Source organism: Gekko japonicus, unplaced genomic scaffold (assembly GCF_001447785.1).
Source record: "Gekko japonicus isolate JY-2015 unplaced genomic scaffold, Gekko_japonicus_V1.1 scaffold508, whole genome shotgun sequence".
Taxonomy (NCBI): Eukaryota; Metazoa; Chordata; class Lepidosauria; order Squamata; family Gekkonidae; genus Gekko; species Gekko japonicus.
This window is the reverse complement of record NW_015164679.1, coordinates 510,167-528,575: the sequence shown is the minus strand read 5'-3', so window position 1 is coordinate 528,575 and position 18,409 is coordinate 510,167. Positions and strand designations below refer to the sequence as shown.

Sequence of the window (18,409 nt, the reverse complement as noted above, 5' to 3'; positions counted from 1 at the left end):
GGTCTTTCACATCAGGTAGTCCATCAAGTTCAGTATTGTCTACTCAGACAGGCAGCAGCTCACAGTCATGTCACCTACTATCTGGTCCTTTTAACTGGAGATGCCGGGGATTGAACCTGGGACCTTCTGCAAAGGCTCCATCACTGAGCCACAGCCCCTCCCCTAAAGACACGTTGAAAACCAGCATGCTTATTGCAGCATAAGCTTTCAAGAGTGCACTTTGTTAGGTCTGTGATTGGATCTTTCCAGCATTTTTGAAATGCTAGTTTGGTTTAGGGCTGTGCAGGGTCAGAGGGATGGAGGGGGGTCTAAGGGGATTTAACTCACTCTCCTTTTCTAAATTCTTGCTGATTTGAAACCAAGTGCTTCCCCATTATTGATTCTCAAAAGGAAAAAGAAAGGCAGGCTGTTTTGCCCATCTTTTTCTACTTTTGAGGACTAGTAATGAAGGCAGGATGGGTTTGCTTCACCAGACAACATGGGACAGGCAAGAGAGTTAAACCTTCCAAGCCCCTCGTCAGCAACCTGATTGGCTTTTTAAAATATTGTGAGGATTTCACTAGGTCTCCCAGCGTCTTTTCTGGTTTTGACCCAGGGGAAAAAAGGTGCACTGTTTTCTACCTGCAACATGCACAGCAAAGGAGAATCAATAATTTTTGTACAATTTGGGGCATTCTGAATTTGATTTAGTCTGTGCAAGCACTGAAAAGATGCTCTTAATAAAGCTTGCATCTCAAGTGACTTGATTCTGACAGAACTGAAAAGGGCTGGTGTTTTTCTTAACTGGCGGTGAACATCTTTTGGCACAATGAAAAAAAATCTCTCTTCCTTCACCACCATCCCCAGTTGATGTTTTTTTATTTTCAAAAAATCATAGCTGGAAAAGTCTGCTTATTTTTAAGAACTTAACATAAAAGAAGCCCTGTTGGATCTGGCCAATGGCCCATCCAGTCCAACACAGTGGCCAAAACCCAGGTGCCATCAGGAGGTCCACTAGCGGGGCCAGAGCTCCAGAAGCCCTCCCACTGTTGCCCCCCAAGCACCATGAATACAGAGCATCACTGCCCCATACATAGTATTTCATCTATACCTTGTGGCTAATAGCCACTGATGGTCTTCTGCTCCATACATTTATACAGTTTGAAGACTGTAAGTATAAGTGACATTTGAAGGAAAAACAGGCTTGAGGTTTTAAAATGGAAAACTATCAAAGGATGTGCTCTGACATGATGCATTGGCATGTTCAGACTTTTCTACTTCGCTGTGGGCAGAGTGTGGTTTGCCGTGGTCTCTCTTGTCTCTCTCAGTGTTCAGCATGCACAGTTGTGCAAAAGAGCAAGTTGTTTGACATATAGATGTGTCAGTAGGCCACACCCATCCTGTGACGTTGTGTTCTTGTTTGCCTATTGGCATTATTCTATATTGAGAAGGTGTACAATCTTAAATGCAACTCAGTGGTAGAAGTTTGTGGAACATCGTGCTCTGAAGTGTGTCATCCGGGTGGCAACAATTCACAGGCAACTTGGGGGGAGGGCTAGCGCCATGAAATTAAAAACAAATATCTGGAGAAAAGTATGTTGAAGCAGTTATTTTAGGCTAAGGAATATTTTAAACAGGTGCATTGAAGACACAAACAGAACACCCAAAAGTTATGTACCGGGGTTGCAGTACAAAGTAAAAAAAATTCTGTTCATCTTCTAGGCCACGTTATCTCTTCCTCATGTAGTCTCCCCTCCCCCAATAAAATATACCAATTACTTTTAGAGCTTTAAAAATATATTTAATCTTACCTTCTGGGCAAAGTTAGAATGAAAATCTAGTACAAATGACAAATGTCAGTGGTAAACATTCCGCAGGCTGGGCATTCTTAGCTGAGCTGGATGCAGGTCTGGTGGAAAGGGTGTGTGGTTTCTTCCCATCCTCCTGCAGATGACCCCCCACCCCGCAAATGATATCTGGAAGCTGGAGGAAGGAGTATCTCTGCCAGAGCAGCATCTGGGTACACTGGGGACGTGGGCTGCCTGAATCATTTGCAAAGTGGTAGGTTTGAAAAACGGGGTGGCAAAGTTTCTGAAATGTCAGGAATGAAAAAGGCGAGTCGAAGGAGATAAAACCCAATGGTTTCAGTCTTTTAAGAATGTGATTTTTACTGTGCAATCATTTTATGCTGGTATCGTTTTTTTAAAAAGCTTGGTTAATTCGGAAGCCGTCGGAGCACCTTTGGTGGAGGGAGCGGGTGGTGGTGGCAGTAGTTAAAATTGAGTAAATATATAAATTCTTTATAACCATTTTATGGAATGACTGTTGGTTTGAGAAGATCACTGTCAGTCAAGTTGTTGCTCTGTGTTTGTGAAGCTGCCTTCGGGTTTTGTTTGCTGCATGTAACCAGATGTGCATGCCCAGTGCATCCCTCTCTGCACAATCTGTATTGAATGTGGGACTCTAAGGGTAGAGAAAAATAAGCCCTTCCTGTGTTCTGTGTGCCTTGTGCCTCTGATGCTGGCTGTGGCCGATGGCATACCAATGGAAAAACCCCAACCTGTGTGTGGGGTTGCTTGGCTTGAGTGCAGCTGGGTGTCCAGATAACTTATCCTGCAGATAGATGAACAGAGAATTAGTCGTGAGGTGGGGAGCCCATCCCAGGCCTCTGCAGCTTTGCTTTTAGTGTGAGCATAAAAAGAGCTGTGTTTGTACAAGCTGGCGTCTCTGTTATAAATACCAAAACAGTGACCACTTGACTCCAGGCTGTTGGTTTCCTTTGGTCCGATTTCAGCTGTCTGGAGAATGGTCTTTGTTGATCGGGGCAGAGCTGTTGTGAAATGGTTGAAGGTAACAAAGCTTTCTTATGCCAGGGGCTGTGGTAGGGTTGCCAGGTCCGGGTTGGGCAATACCTCAGTCAGTCAGTCTTTATTACGGCCCACAGGCCATTCAGAAGCAGAGTAAACCAGATTAAAAGGATAAAAACAAAATTATAGAATCTCTCTGCACATCCCTTGGTTTAAGAGACCTATAAGTTAAAAGGTGAGAATCTGACTAAATTACGCACTGGACGTTAGCTTGTATTTTCCTCGAGATTTTTGGGGGTGGAGCCTGAGGAGGGTGGGGTTTGGGGAGTGGAAGGGACTTCAGTGGGGTATAAAACCATAGAGTCCATCTTCCAAAGTGGCCGTTTTCTCCAGGTGAATGGATCTCTGTCACCTGGAGATCAGTTGTAATAACGAGAGATCTCCAGGCACCACCAGGAGGTTGGCAACTGTTGGCTGTGGCCATGCAACAGACTGCATGCACTGGAGACTGAGGGTTCCAGGCTCAGTCCCTGCCATCTTCACACAGAGGATCTTGGGTAGCAGATATCGATTTCTGTATCTGTACTTGAAAACCCGAAGGGCAGACATCCATTATAGTAGACAGTACTGAGGTAGACAGACCAATAGTCTGACTTGGAATATGAACATCTTGTATAATCTGTCTAGAAAAGAGGTATGCTTCTATCAGAGACAGATATGAGATGGTGGTATGAACATGCCCTCTGTGAATCTCTCTCCCCGCCCTACACTTTTGTGTAGGTTCCTTTTTACTAATGCTGTAGCTGGAGTTTATAGAGTCATGTCTGTTTTTTCTTAAAGTGGTGACTAAAACACTAGTCCTCCAAGCCGTGTTCCCAGCTGAAAAAATGGCATTGTTGTTAGCTCTCAGTGTAGTGATAAGAGGGTCATGGTAGGACTGGGAAGGCCAGGGTTTAAATTCCTCCTTCACCGCAAAGCTGGGGAAGAGGTTATATGTGGCACTGAGAGTAGACCTCCCCCCAAAAAAACATGATTCCTAGTGTCTTGTATTAATGGACTTTATTGAACAAGGTCTACCTTATGGTGCTATAACAGTGGGAACCTTGAAATGGCTTTTTGGTATTTTGTTGTAAATAGGGAGTAATTAGAGGTGGAAAAAAGGTCTGTGTGGAAACTCTGAAACAGATTCTCCTATCCGTTCTCCCTTTGCCAAAATCCGTTTCAGTTTCTGTAGTTTACAATCGGTACTCTGCAAATGTGTTTTCTTTCCATGTTTTGCTTTCATTCCTAAGTGTGAGGATGCTGTTGGACTTCAGGTGTTTTTAAAGAAAAGGGTGAGAGTGTTGAATTTGGCAAGTGGACACTTAATGTTTCCTTGAACTTGAGACAGAGGGATATGTTTTAAGGGGTTTTGAAAATATAACTCTGTTTCATCCCAGGCGTATCTCACGGTTGGATTTTAGGATGGGAGGAAATGGGTTTTGAAAATATAACTCTGTTTCATCCCAGGTCATCGTGGTTAAGGAAGGGGACCAACTGCCGAGCCAGCCGATCCGACTCAGGCCCAGGACCTCCATCTTTGCCGGGTTTAGTTTCAACCAGCTCAGTCTGAGCCACCCAGCCACAGCCTGTAGCGCCCTTCTGTGTGTCAGCTAGATGAGTCCAGTAGTGCTTTAGAGACCAACAAGATTTTCAGGGTATAAGCTTTTGATAGTCAAAGCTCCTTTTCATCAGAGAGGAGCTCTGACTCTCGAAAGTAAAACTTGTTGGTCTCTAAGGCACGATTGTGCTTGAATGTGGCTGTTCTACTGCAAACCAACATGGCTACCCTCTGAAAACTATCTTCCTGTGTGTTATACCCTTTTTGAGCATTTAAAAAAAAATTATCAGTACAGCACAGGCAAAAGGCCCCTGCCCACAAAGAACTTACAGTCTAAAATCTGAAACTGGGGAGAGAGTAGAAGATTGGGGGGGGGGGGGGATAACCAAGCAGTCATGTGAGCAAACCCAGCTATACAAACTTGGGCTTCATTGCAGTGGACGATAAAGTGGGAACAAATTAAGCCTGGGTTTCGATGGGAAATTGGAGATGACTGTGAAAGCCAAAGTTGTATGATGGAGAAGGAAAAATGTGATATTGCAATTTAGGGGAGGCCGCAGAAGTGCGGGAATGCTGCTGTCAACTAGTTAGTCAGTAAGATCCTGCCATGTTGATGCTCTTGCACATTAAGTGGCAATTTGCTCATTGTATTTAGGGGATCTGCATGCCACTTCACCCTGTCCTGATGGCCCAGACTAGCCTCATCTCATCAGATCATGGAAGCTAAGCAGGATCAGCCCTGGTTAGAATTTGGATGGGAGACCACCAAGGAAATCCAGGGTTGCTAGGTAGAGGCAGGCAACGGCAAACCACCTCTGTTTGTCTTTTGCCTTGAAAACCCTATGAAGGTGCAATTCGACAGCACTTTCCGCCACCCTATGCCACTTCCCCAAGACCTGCTCCATGCACTTAGAAGAAAAATAGTACCATAAAACCAACATAAATCATCAATATTTATGCAAGCCATTGAAAAAACCAATCATGGGCATAAAAACAAGGGTAAAGCAGCCATTGAACAGCCCCTAATATACATAAAACAGATTGCAGGTTAGTAGCAGACCACCATGTACTGTGTTGTGACTTAGTGGACTTGGATTAGGGAGATGTGGCTTGACTCTTTGGATGCCACTTCTGCAACTGTCAGCTTGATCCTACTGTGTTGTTATGAGGCTAAGATGGAACAGTGCCTACCCTGGGATCTGTGGAAGAAAAGGCATGATAAAGATAATGACGTGTTGACTCTATAGCTGTCAAATCACAGCTGATTTATGGTGATCCTGTAGGGCTTTCAAGGCAAGAGACGCTGAGAGAGGTGGTCTGCAATTACCTGTCTCTGCAGAGTGACCTTAGATTTTTTGGTGGTCTCCCATCCAAGTACTAACCGGGGCCAACCCTGCTTAGCTTATGAGATCTGACAATGAGATCTGAGATCAGGCTAGCCTGGACCATCCACGTCAGGGCAGAATAGTAAAGTTGTTGTTCAGTCGCACAGTTGAGTCCGACTCTTCGCGACCCCATGGACCAGATCACACCAGGCCTTCCGGTCTTCCACCGTCCTCTGAAGTTTGCTCAACTTCATGTTCGTTGCATCTATGACACTGTCTAACCATCTCATCCTTTGCCGTTCCCATCTTCTTTGACCTTCAGTCTTTCCCAGCATCAGGGTCTTCTCCAGTGAGTGCTCCCTTCTCATTTGGTGGCCAAAGTATTTGAGGTTCAGTTTCATTATCTGACCTTCCAGGGAACAGTCAGGGTGGATTTCTTTTAGGACTGACTGATTTGATCTTCTTGCAGTCCAAGGGACTCTCAAGAGTCTTCTCCAGCACCATAGTTCAAAAGAATAGTAAAGTATTTGTGTAGAAATAAATTTAGGGATGGCATACTCACATGCACCAAACTACAGCTTAGGCCTGCAAAATACACACCAGCAGAAGCCCAGTGCTGTGGTTGCATCTCGTGCATACTTTACAAGGAAAATCTGAACTTGCATTTGCTATTCTTAAAGGCATTTGTATATTGTTCTTGGGAAATCCTGTAACTCTTTTGGAATCTGTTGTTTTAGGTTTTGAGGGGGCAGGGAAGTAGGGATTGCATCTGAAGCCACAAATGGGTAGCTCTCTTATTTCACTCTCTGTCTTTTTCATTTGGGGGCTCAAGGTATATTAGCGAAATGGAGTTTCAACATGCTTCTTTTGCAAACAATGTCTGTTTGCCAAGGCTTTTAAAATCTGGGCTTTAATTTACATTGGGTTGGGTCCAAAAGTATTCAGAAATAGATAGCTTCCAAATGTAACCGGCGCATCTTTGCCCAGCGAAGCCATGTTGCAAACCTGTTAAGCTAGAACTGTGTTTGGACGGGGATGACATGTGTGCTTTGGGCTCCTTCTCGAGGCTGACTCATTAAACAAAAGCAACTGCCAGCCAGATCCCATGTCAGAAGTCAGGGGTGGAATGCGCTGCTATTAATATTGAGGAGGTGAGTGAGGAGTGGAATGTAATTGGTGGGTATCCCTTATAATGTCCCCTTTCTTGCGTCTTAAAAACAGGTATATCATTTAGGCAAGGCAAAAGAGAACAGCCTACCCCAACCGTCCATCTTTTTTGTATTCTTGATACTTGGGGGGGGGGGATAAAAGTTTAGTGGAGGGGCCGCGGTGGTCTGTAGTTTGGCAGTCCAAGACCCTAGTGTCAGAGTGAGCGCCGGTCTCTGGCCCCAGCTCCTGCCAATATAGCAGTTCGAAAGCAAGAAATTGCAAGTAGATAAATAGGTACCGCTTTGGTGGGAAGGTAACAGCATTCTGTGCGCCTCAGCGTATAAGTCATGCCGGCCACATGACCACGGAGAAGTCTTCGGACAGCGCTGGCTCTTCGGCTTGTAAACAGAGATAAGCACCGCCCCCTAGAGTTGGATTCGACTGGCTTTCGAGCAAGGGAAACCTAAGGTTTAGTGATTCATGGCATTTACTCATGAATAACAGAGCTGAATATTGACAGATTTTTCGTTTTTCCACAGGTAATGTTGCATGTTGCCCCAGGGTGAACTCCCCCTGTTGGTATCTGAGGTAAGAAACCTTTTTAAAATTGGTTCTGAATAGCTTCTAAGACACTTTCTGTGCATCGCTTACCCCAAACGGCTATATTCAAAATCATTCACCTTCTGACATGCTGTAGACACCTCGTCCTTATGTTTTCAATAGGGCTAAATTAAACAGTGATGCCTTCCAGGGCAGGGTAGGGATTCTGTTCTGTTGCTCCAAAAGCATCCTGCCTACTGTTCCTCCACTATGAAATCTCCTCACCAGGCAGCATATGGAAAAGCAGGCTTCATTTTTGCATCTGTAGAAAAAGGAAATGAGAGAGCCAAACTTCAGTTGGCTGTTACAGCAGCATTAGGCTATGGGGGCCAACAAAAACTTGGTGACTTCTGTACAGATGATTCTTTTATTAGTAGGCTGACTTTTGATATGATGAAAACATGCAAAATAGAATTAAGGAAACAGTATGTAACATTATTACCTTTCCAAGCTTCAAAATTAAATATGGTTGCATCCAGGCAAAAGGATCATTGGCTGTTACAGCAGTAGTGGGCTATGGAGGCCAACAAAAACTCGATGACTTCTGCACAGGTGATTCTTTCATTAGTAGGCTGACTTTTGATATGATGAAAACATACAAAGTAGAATTAAGGAAACAGTATGTAATGTTACTACCTTTCCAAGCTTCAAAGTTAAATATGGTTGCATCCAGGCAAAAGGGTCATTTGTGATAATGTGTATTCACCTATATGGAGCTGCGGTGACTCAAGTGGTTAAGACGCTGAACTGCAGGCTGTGGAAGGTCGGTAGTTCAGCAGTTCGAGACCCGGGTGCCGCATGACGGAATGAGCTCCCGTCTCTAGTTCCAGCTCCTGCCAACCTAGCAGTTCGAAAGCAAGAAATTGCAAGTAGATAAATAGGGACCACTTCGGTGGGAAGGTAACAGCGTTACGTGCGCCTTGGTGTTTAGTCATGCTGGCCACATGACCACAGAAACGTCTTCAGACAGCGCTGGCTCTTCGGCTTTGAAACAGAGATGAGCACCCGCAACCCTAGAGTCGGATTCGACTGGCTTTCGAGCAAGGGAACCTTTACCTATATTCACCTATAAGGACAGGTTCAGCTGCTACATGTATCCTTTCTCCAATCCCCATAATTAAATAAGCAATATTCAGACCTTTCCAGGTGGGGCAACTGGTTGTCAAAAGTTTTGGTGTGTGTTGGGTATGTGTGTGAAGATTTGGGAGATCTATGTGTGGGTTGGGTGATGGTTCTCTGCTGCATTAGGAGCCTGGGTGTGAAATGTTGGGGTCTAGTCCTGATTCAATCTGTGAGGCAGCCCCAGGTGGTGTGTTTTAGACAGGGTATGTCTACAAACTGCTTCCATTTATCCAGCTGAGGCTTTAGAATATCACAATGATGCCTGATAAGGAAATCCATTGCTTGGTTGGATGGTGATACTAGCTGGTCCCTTTAGGTCAAAGCCAGTATATTACAAAGACCTGCCCTTCATTTTATAGCCATGTGACAGTCATTTATGGCCTTTCAGAGGTTTCGTTGCTGTTTCTAAAGCATCCAGCTGCTGAAGGATGGTTTTGGTGGAAAATGGTTCAGTAAGTGCAGACAGTTTGGCATAAACTTTAGTTTGGAAACATTTTTCTTTTCAACAAGACTATCATAAGCAAACCTGTTGCCCTCTCTTTTTAATACTGATTTATTTAAAGTTTTGCATTCAGCCTGAAGTTCAACAGAAGCAATATCATCAGGACATGGTATTGACATACAAAGGCATGCCAGTGGTCCATCTCACAGTCACCGTTTTTTGAATGGCAACCACTTTCCAAGATCTCAGGAAGAGAAAGGTCTTCTCAGTGCTGGCTCCTTTAACTGGAGATTTGAATCTGGAACCATCTACCTGTTCACTTCTACTGAGCCGATGAAAAGTGTGCTTATCGAAAAAAGAAAAAGCCAGATGCTAACCTGTCCCCATACACTGCAAGGACAGGATTTATGTTTTTCGTAGTCAATAAAACATTCTCCTGCTAAAGACCACCGAAGACTTTGAGAGATGTCTGTCTCTTTCCTCAGACATCTTGGATGCTTTATTCTTTACACACGTACACACACACACAACATTGTATATTGCTTAAATGTGAACCCTCTTAACAGATGTATTTTATTTATCCGTCCTACTGTATGTTTGGAAGCATAGGAAATCTGGTGGTGGAAAGTGCAGTCAATTTGGAGTCAACTTATGGCGACCCCGTAGGGTTTTCAGGGCAAGAGACATTCAGAGGTGGTTTGCCATTGCCTGCCTGTACACTGTGACCTCAGTCATCCTTGGTGGTCTCCAATGCTCCCACTAAGCTGTGGAGTCTTGTGAGCAAAAATTCTACTTTGTGAGCTACTGGCATTAAAGTTGTGAGTGAGCGATTTGGCTCTTGCATAAATTAGTTTGCTCTGGAGCCATCCTCCCTGTGCTAAGACAAGCCAGGGGCTAAAAACTGTGCATTAGCTCACAGTAACCCAGCTTAGAGGGGGCACTGGTGGTCTCCCATCCAAATACTAACCAGGGCTCACTCTGCTTAGCTTCTGAGATCTGACAAGATTGGGCTATCCTGGGCTATCCAGGGCAGAGCATACCAGCCCCCAAACAGCTCACATTACAAAACAAAATAGTTACTGAAATACAGTGATGAGCCAAAGTTATCCATTAAGAGTTTAAACAAATAACAAATTGTCCTTCAGTACTTGCTTACATGAAAACTATATGCATTATTTTCTTTCTAAAAGTCAACATAGAACTGATGGGTCCATACAGGAAACAACCTCTTTGAAGGGGTTCTTTTCCATCCCTCTTCTGCCTGTGGAGTGGTTCTTTGAAGAGATGCTGCTGGACTTTGTGTGGTCAGAAGCTACTTCAGGCTAAGATTTGCATCTCTTCCTCCACCATTGCCTTCTGGATATACTCCAGTACAGATGTTGAAATTCCACTGGTACGATTGTCCCTGCAAATGTTTTATACACATTAGCTTAATCCATAGGGACCATGGCTGAATGGTGGAGTGCTTGCAGAAGGTCCCAGGTTCAATCTCCAGCATCTCCATTTAAAGGATCTTGGGCAGAAGGACGGGGAGAACTCCTCGGTCTGCCTGAGACCGAGGCAGTCAGACAGGTCTGGGCCAGATGGACGAGAGATTGACTCTGAATATTGCATTTTTCTGTGTCCATGTAAATACCCTACACTACTTACTTATGTTTAATAGCTTCCATGGCCAAAGGTCTTAAGCTCAGAGGTCGATTTGGGGGGGATCGCGGGGGATCGCAGTTCCCCCGGGTGAGGTGCGGGGGCGGGGCACATGACGAAGCCCCGCCCCCTTCTTCCGGCCGCCCCTGCTTCCAGCCTCATTCTGCTGCAGAAGGAGGAAGAAGCAGGAGGGTAAGTTGCCGTCCTCCCCCTCTGCCTGGCCGAGGCCACTCCACGTGGCCTCCGCAAGGACTCCCAGCCCCATCCAGGAGCTTCCCCGAGGTAGCTGTGTTAGTCTGTTGCTGCAAAATAGTCCAAGAGTTCAAATAAGACTAACAAATAGCACCTTTAAGACTAACCTTTAAGACTAAGACTGAGTGGTGGGTGTGGCCTTATGACACACTTCCGGTGGTGGCAGGGGGTGTGGCCTTATGACACACTTCCGGTGATGTCAGGGGGTGTGGCATATGCTAATGAGTTCCCCTAGCTTTTTTTCTACGAAACGACCCCTGCTTAAGCTCAACTATAAAAGATGAATATACAACATTGGCCTAATACCCTACAACATTTCACAGGTAGACAAAGGGCATTGTTGTAATACCACTGCTCTCGTATTCACTATTTATTTATTTTAAAATATTTACCAGCCGCCTTTCTCCCTTGCGGAATCAAGATGGCTTGTTTGTTGTTGCTTTCACCATCAAGTCACAGCTGAGTTATGGCGACCCTGTGGGGTTTTCAAGGCAAGAGACATTCAGAGGCGGTTTGCCATTACCTGCCTCTGTGTCATGACCCTGGTATTCCTTGGTGGTCTCCCATCCAAATACTAGCCAGGGCTGACCCTGCTTAGCTTCTGGGATCTGATGAGATCGGGCTAGCCCAGTATAAATAAAACGGCTATAACAAACACAATAAATAACAATATATAAAAAAAGAAATTATAAAAACAGATAGAAAGCCGCAGTTTAATTGTAACAGCACATAAAAAGTCACCCTGTGGCTGAAGCTTGTGAGCTTTCCCACCACTTATGAGGTCTCCCATTATTACATACTGTTGAAAACTCTGCTATATGCTGGTTGTTGCCTTCCTTCTGCTCCACTAGCCCCGCTCCTCTTCATTGATTCAAGAACCCCAAAGGACGATGGCTCTTTAGATTCAAGGTACTCCAGAGAAATACAGTTGCCCTGAAATGTGTGATAGATCAGCCATTCCACAGCATAGTGGCTGCAGCTTGTGGAACAGCAGGCTGCATGCCGCACGCTGTGTTAATATCAAGGTACATGCATTAGTCTGTATATGCATAAGAGACGAGATGTACTCCCCACCCAGCTGGACTCTGTCCTCAAGACTGCACAAAGCAGAAATCTGAAACTCTTAACACAGGGGTCTCAAATAGGTGACTCGTGAGTTCACCAGCTGCTGCAGAGTAGCTTGTGCATCTCCTAGAAAACCCAGGAGAAGGTCATGAAAAGATCTCCTGGCTTTTAATAATGCTTTTATTTCATACTGTTTTTCTTTGTGCCACTTAGCTGATAGTGTTATATCTGGTTTACTTCCTAGTCTACACTCTGTTTCTAGGTCAGAACAGAACACAGTAATATGGTGGTGGGAAGGGAACAGCTCAGGGTATTTTTCCTTATTCAGACTAGCTCTCTGGGGGGGGGGGGGGGAGGGTTGGCAATTCCTGTTCTAATGACATTCCTCCTTTTCCCTCTTCCCCAGGCAAAAATTGGGTTCAAATCTTGGTATTATCCACTGCCGTACCATTAGTCTAGGCTCAAACTCTGTATGACCTTTCTACATGGAAAAAGCATTTACAGCTGGCAAGGGAACACTCTTAAAGCCAGTGAGTTGATGCAAGGCCCAATGGTTCAGGTGATGAGCACAGATGTGACATAGATAACTTGAGATGTTATTTAGTGTCCGCTGCCCTGGGAATATTTTTGGGAGAGTTTATACATCTCCTCCTCTTGGACTTTTTTTCCTGCACATTTCCTGCCGAGAGCTGTGTGCTACATCTTTCTATCCAAGAGACACATGTTTCATATTTTCCCATAACCTCTTCCCGACCCTCTTGGCTGGCCTACAGAAATGTAAGATGGGACGGTCTCTCTCTCTCTCATAAATATATTGTGGGTCGGACTCTCTCTCTCTCTCTCTCTCTCTCTCTCTCTCTCTCTCTCTCTCTCTCTCTCTGCCTCCCTCTTGATTGCAGTTACTTACACAGAATGGAAAGTTTTGTATGGCTCATCTTCTTTTTTCCCCTAATGTGTGTATTGGATATGTAAATCATGGTAAAGGGTCAGCCAGGAGCCAGTGAAGAAGGATGAGCGTAGGCAGTCTTGCGAGTTGGGGCGGTGCAGCTTCTGCTTTGGGGTTATCTTTTGCTTCTCCTACACTTGGATATACAAGGCTTGATTAGTCGATGACCTTGTTGGCGAAAAGGAGCTGTTGTTTTAAAAAGTTGGGTTCTCGATTCTCCCCAACAATTTAAAAGTATTCCTTTAACGTTTTTAGTACTGCCCTTTCCAAGTCTATAGTTTTTTGGCAGTTAGTAACTGGGGTTAAGGGGCTGCAGTGGCTCAAGTGGTTAAGATGCTGCGGAAGGTCAGTAGTTCAGCAGTTCGAGACCCGAATGCCGCGTGACGGAGCGAGCTCCCGTCTCTGGTCCCAGCTCCTGCCAACCTAGCAGTTTGAAAGCAAGAACTTGCAAGTAGATAAATAAGTACTGCATCGGTGGGAAGGTAACAGCGTTCTGTGCACCTTGGCATCTAGTCATGCCAGCCACGTGACCACGGAAACGTCTTTGGACAGCACTGGCTCTTCGGCCTGGAAACGGAGATGATCACCGCATCCCTAGAGTCTGATTTGACTGGCTTTCGAGCAAGGGAAACCTTTACCTTTACCTAACTGGGGTTAATGCAAAGGAATGGCTGATGTATAGAATTCTTGAGGCCGATCTGATGCATTTAGCAAGAGCATGTGACAGCCACCGTCTAGGCCAGGGGTCCCCGATTATTTGAACCTGTGGGCACATAGGGTGGTGGGCGCAACCACAGAATGGTTGCTGTGGAAGGCGGGCCACTAAATGACCACCATGGGAGGTGGAGCTAATCACACACAGAGAGGAAGCCCAAGTACAGGAGATAAGAGAAGTGTTTTTTAAAAAATACACTGGGAAACAGGAGAGTGAGAGAGAATAAATCTAACACTGCAGTGGCAGACGCCACTGAAACAACGTTATTTTAATCTGCACAGTGGATCAGATCTCCAGAGGCCAATCAGAAGCCCTGCTGGGTGGGAGCACAACCTGGCCCCACCCACTTTCTGAAAGCACAAAACTGAGTTTCTTGAGACTCTGTTCCCACTTAAAGTAAAAACAAGGTTTGTGGCTCTTAGGGCAGGGGTCCCCAATGTGGTGCCCACTAACAACTTTTGTGGCCCCTGGCAAGTGCTTTTAGAAAGTGGGCAGGGCTAGGTGGGGGTTTTGCCCAGCAGGGCTTCTGATTGGCTGTGCATCCTTTTAAGCAGCACTTCTGCCTACAGTGTTGAAGAGCTTCTGTTAGAACTAAATATAATCTCGCTCCCTAGTATTTCAGGGAGGTCTCCCATCCAAGTACTTGCTAGAGTCGACCCCGCTTAGCTTCCAAGATCTGACGAGCCTGGGCTATCCAGGTCAGGGTGTGAAGCATGTTTACTAACCTGGGTTAGTAAATTTGGCTGTTCTCAGTGCAAAATCTTATCTCCTCTCTCTTCCTCTTAACATAGAATATATTCAATCCTATCCAAGAGTCATGTGAATATTCCCTAAGAAATAGAAGAAAAGACTTTCCCCTTGCTCCATAAAGTGATTTGAGAACATCTGGAGTTGCACAGCGCCCCCAACAAAGCTACTGTGCCATTAGCCACCTTGGGTAGCCCCCACACCATCACAAAAATGGCTTCATGCAAGAGCCCTCCAGGATCAGACGAAAGGACCTTGCTATCGATATCATACTTCTCACAGTGGCCTTTGCTGCTTGGTGTGTCTCAGTTCGAGGTGCTTCTTTTTTGTATAAATCAGAGATGTCTTTCCTTGCTTTTGTTGTAGACAAAGGATAAGGGAGGTCTTCCAAAACAGATCCCACTTGCTGAGGTTTGTCAGCATGTCATACTAGCAGCGTGGCCTAGAAACCTGGTTGAAGTAAGCATAGGTCCTCAGAAATGTCCAGTGTGATATATGAAAATCGGCGTATCTTTGAGCAGAGTGCTGCTGTTTTAATGGGCTTGTCAATTATCCAGTGGGTGCTCCTGGATAGAGAACACTGTATAGTGCAGAAGACAGTCTTTGTCTTCCTTGTGTCCGGGGAGAGGAGTAACTTGATCCCTCTTCCAAGGCCAAACAGTTTGCAATCCAATTAAACATTGCTGCTGTTCAGTCTTTCTGCACCCAGTATAAAAATGCACCGGTTAACGTGACTGGTTATTTCTTGCTCCCTGTCTGCCTTTCTCTCAGCTTTGAACTCCTGTGCCTGAACACGAGTGCTGGCTAAAGTGAAATCTTCCAGCAGACAGCACTTTGAACGTTCCTCGGTGTCCATAAGACTCCTTCTTGGCTTGGCACAGCTTCAGCGTGCCTCCGTTCCTTTCAAAAAAATCCCCCCTAGGCTGCTCTAAAGTTTCCTTTTCACATCACACTTTACAATAGTTTCAGAGGAGGCTGCAAGTCAGGCCAAAATTCTGCTTTATCTGTATAGTGTGAGCTGCTAGACTGTCTCTCCCAATGCAAAGTGTTCCTCGGGTTATCCAGCCCAGCAGTGTTTTGCTCAAATTGGGCACCAGCCCAAAGCAAGCTGTTTCTTTATGCAGAAATCGGTCCAGCCTGCGAGCTACGATCTGGCTCTCGCCCTGCTCTCTGTGTCCCTGGTGTGGCAAGTGGCGATTAGAGGCAGGGCACTTTCTGTAGTGGCCCCTTGCCTTTGGAACTCCCTCTCCCTTCAGACTTGCCTGGCGCCTTCTCTGCTTTCTTTTAGGCACCAGGTTAAAATTCATGTTTTACCCAGGCTTTTAATTGGGGGATTTATCTTACCATCTACTATCAGCTTCTGTTTCATGGGTAGTTTTTATGCTGCTTTTGTTTTTTACCGTAAGCCACCTTCAGTTTTTTCCCTGAAGAGATGGCATAGAAATAGTCTAAATGTTGGGATTCTTTTAGTCAGCAGAGTATTAAGAGACTGAGTCCATGGTGTGTATTTAAAATATAAAAGTTTACTATAAAGCTAACATGGGAAAAGGTACACAGGATATAAAATAACAAAGAGCTTATATGCCTACATCCTTGCTGCTAAGAGCCGAAATGGCGTCGTCTTCTCTAGTCAGAACAAAGAACGGGAAGAGAAGCCATAAAATGCTAATACTTGACACCTTGGTTTCCAATCAGAGTAACAAACTAGCTCCAAAGTTCCCGGGCATCCTATTGTCTAAACAGATTGGTTACAAACAAACATGTGACTTAACAAACATCATTAACCCTGTAAATACTAAATAAATAAATAAATCTTCATCTTCCTTTTTTGGTATAAATGAGATGGGCATTTGCCGCTGGGACCCTTTTTTCTTGCTACCTAAAACACGGCTTGTGAAAGCATTGCATGTCAATATCTTGTTGTGTGGCTTTTCTTTGCAGTGTTTGTGTGTAGTGGTTAAGTGTGTGGACTCTAATCTGGGAGAACCGTATTTGATTCCCCACTCCTCCATGCACAGCTGCTGGATGACCTTGGGCAAGCCATAGTTCTGTCAGAGCTGTTCTTGAAAAGAGCAGTCCCATCGAACTACAGACCAATTAGTCTTCTGAATGTGATTTGTAAGTTATATACTAAACACCTCTGTCAGAAGCTGTGTGAATGGCTAGATCATAGCAACTTGCTTGAAATTGAACAAGCTCGTTTCACACCTGGGCGCGCTACTATTGATCATTGCTTAGTCCTAGATTATTTTATTTTTAAATATGTGAAACATCGGAAGAATACCTTGTACGCGGCCTTCGTGGACCTCAAGGCAGCCTTTGACTCTATTTATTTATTATTTATTTATTACATTCAGCTTATATACCGAGGGCTCGGAGCGGTTTACAGAGGGGGACATTTAACATCCTAACTAGGGGAAGGCTTTGGGCCAAATTGGCTGACATGGGTATTGATAGAAGGCTATTGCTTCTATTAATTAAACTGCATGAAAATAATGACATCCAAATAAGGCTCACACAAGATGGGAAACTATCGAAAAGTATTCCAGTGCAAAAAGGAGTCAGACAAGGTTGCCTTTTGACTCCCTTATTTAACATCTATGTTTTTTTTTTAAATAAGCTTTATTCCCTCTCCTAAAAAGGAGAGATATTTCTTTTAAGTTCAAGAAATAGGGTGGGTATATAGCGGGGTAAAGAATAGAATGAGTGGTGTTATTCATATTAGTAAGTTAATCTGTTAGTACTCAAAGCTCTAAGTCCATAAAGTCCATCTTCGGTCGTCATTCTGTTAATCAATGTTAAACAAAATGTTTAATTTGTTAGTAGTGTCCTTCTGGTGTGGATTTTTTCCAAGTATAATCCAAAAAATAAAATCAAAGTTTTTTAAACTTTGGGGTCCTTTCCTTTTTTATCTCTCAAATTATATTTTGGTCCAATCGCTCCTTCATCTTCATCATCTTTCACCTCTCCCTCTGAGCTGCTGTCGTCCACGCTTAATGTTGACATCCACTTGGCTAGCTCTGCTCCCTCTTCTTTACTGACATGCCTTTTCAAGAATTCTTGGGCCTTAAAGATAGAGTCAATTTTTTCTCTTTTGTCTTTGAACTTGAACGTCAGCCCTTCAGGTATCAGCCATTTATATCTTGTTTGATGGTTTTGCAAGAAAGTGGTCAATCCCTTGTATTCCTTTCTTTTCATTCTAATTTCAAATGGAACATCTTTCAAAATTCTGATTAATTGATCTCCGATTTTCAGGGGTGACGCAGATGTAGTCCTTAAAATTTGGTCCCTGAGACGTTGTTTAGTGAATTTCACGACCACTTCAGCTGGCAACTTATTTTTTCTCGTAAAGTTGGTGTAGGCCCGATAGGCCAAATCCATCTCTTCCTTTATTTTTTCCGCTTCGTTGCCAAGCAGTGGTGCTAAGGCTTCAGCCAAGATGCTTCTCAGGTCCTCTCCAATTTCTTCCTTCCAACCCTGGAACCGGAGAGTATGGTTTGATTTTTCCATTTGTAACAATAACAGTTTGTTTTCTTGCTTTTCTTGATGCTTTTCAATTTTAAAGACCTTTTTCTTGACAATCTGCACCTCTTCTGCTGATACCAGGCATTTCTTAGCAATATCATCTACCTTTTCAGCTGTTTCTGTCATCTTTTTCTGCTGTAATCCATAAGCATTTTCCATGGAGTCAAGTTTAAGATTTATTTTTTGCAATTCTGCCAGCAGATGGCGAGCAAGTTCACTATCTGTTTGATTGACAGCAGTTCCAGCAGTGGAGGGGCTAGGACAGGAAGTCCCGCCTGCCTTTTTCAAAGGCTTTTCTATTGCTTTTCTAGTCCCCGCCATTTTACAAGATTGTTTACACTTGGAAAGTTTCTTTTTTTTTTCTGCTTCTCTTCGGGACAAGTCCCTTTTTCTACTTTTCTCTCCCACCCAGAAGGTAAACGTTTATGTCGTTTTGTGCTTTACCCCCCCGTTTTTTTTTCCGGTTTTGCAAGAGTCTTTCGTGAGAGAGC

General features: G+C 44.3%; 1 protein-coding gene across 1 annotated transcript in view; it reads left to right on the top strand.

Annotated features, from left to right (window-relative positions):
* Positions 1 to 7,428: 7,428 nt before the first annotated feature.
* HIC2 (hypermethylated in cancer 2) overlaps positions 7,429 to 18,409 on the top strand; it is a 52,782-nt gene continuing 41,801 nt past the window's right edge. Inside the window, exon 1 of the mRNA XM_015409295.1 lies at positions 7,429 to 7,448. The gene's annotated coding sequence lies outside the window, so the exon portion shown is untranslated. The remainder of the gene's footprint in view (positions 7,449 to 18,409) is intronic.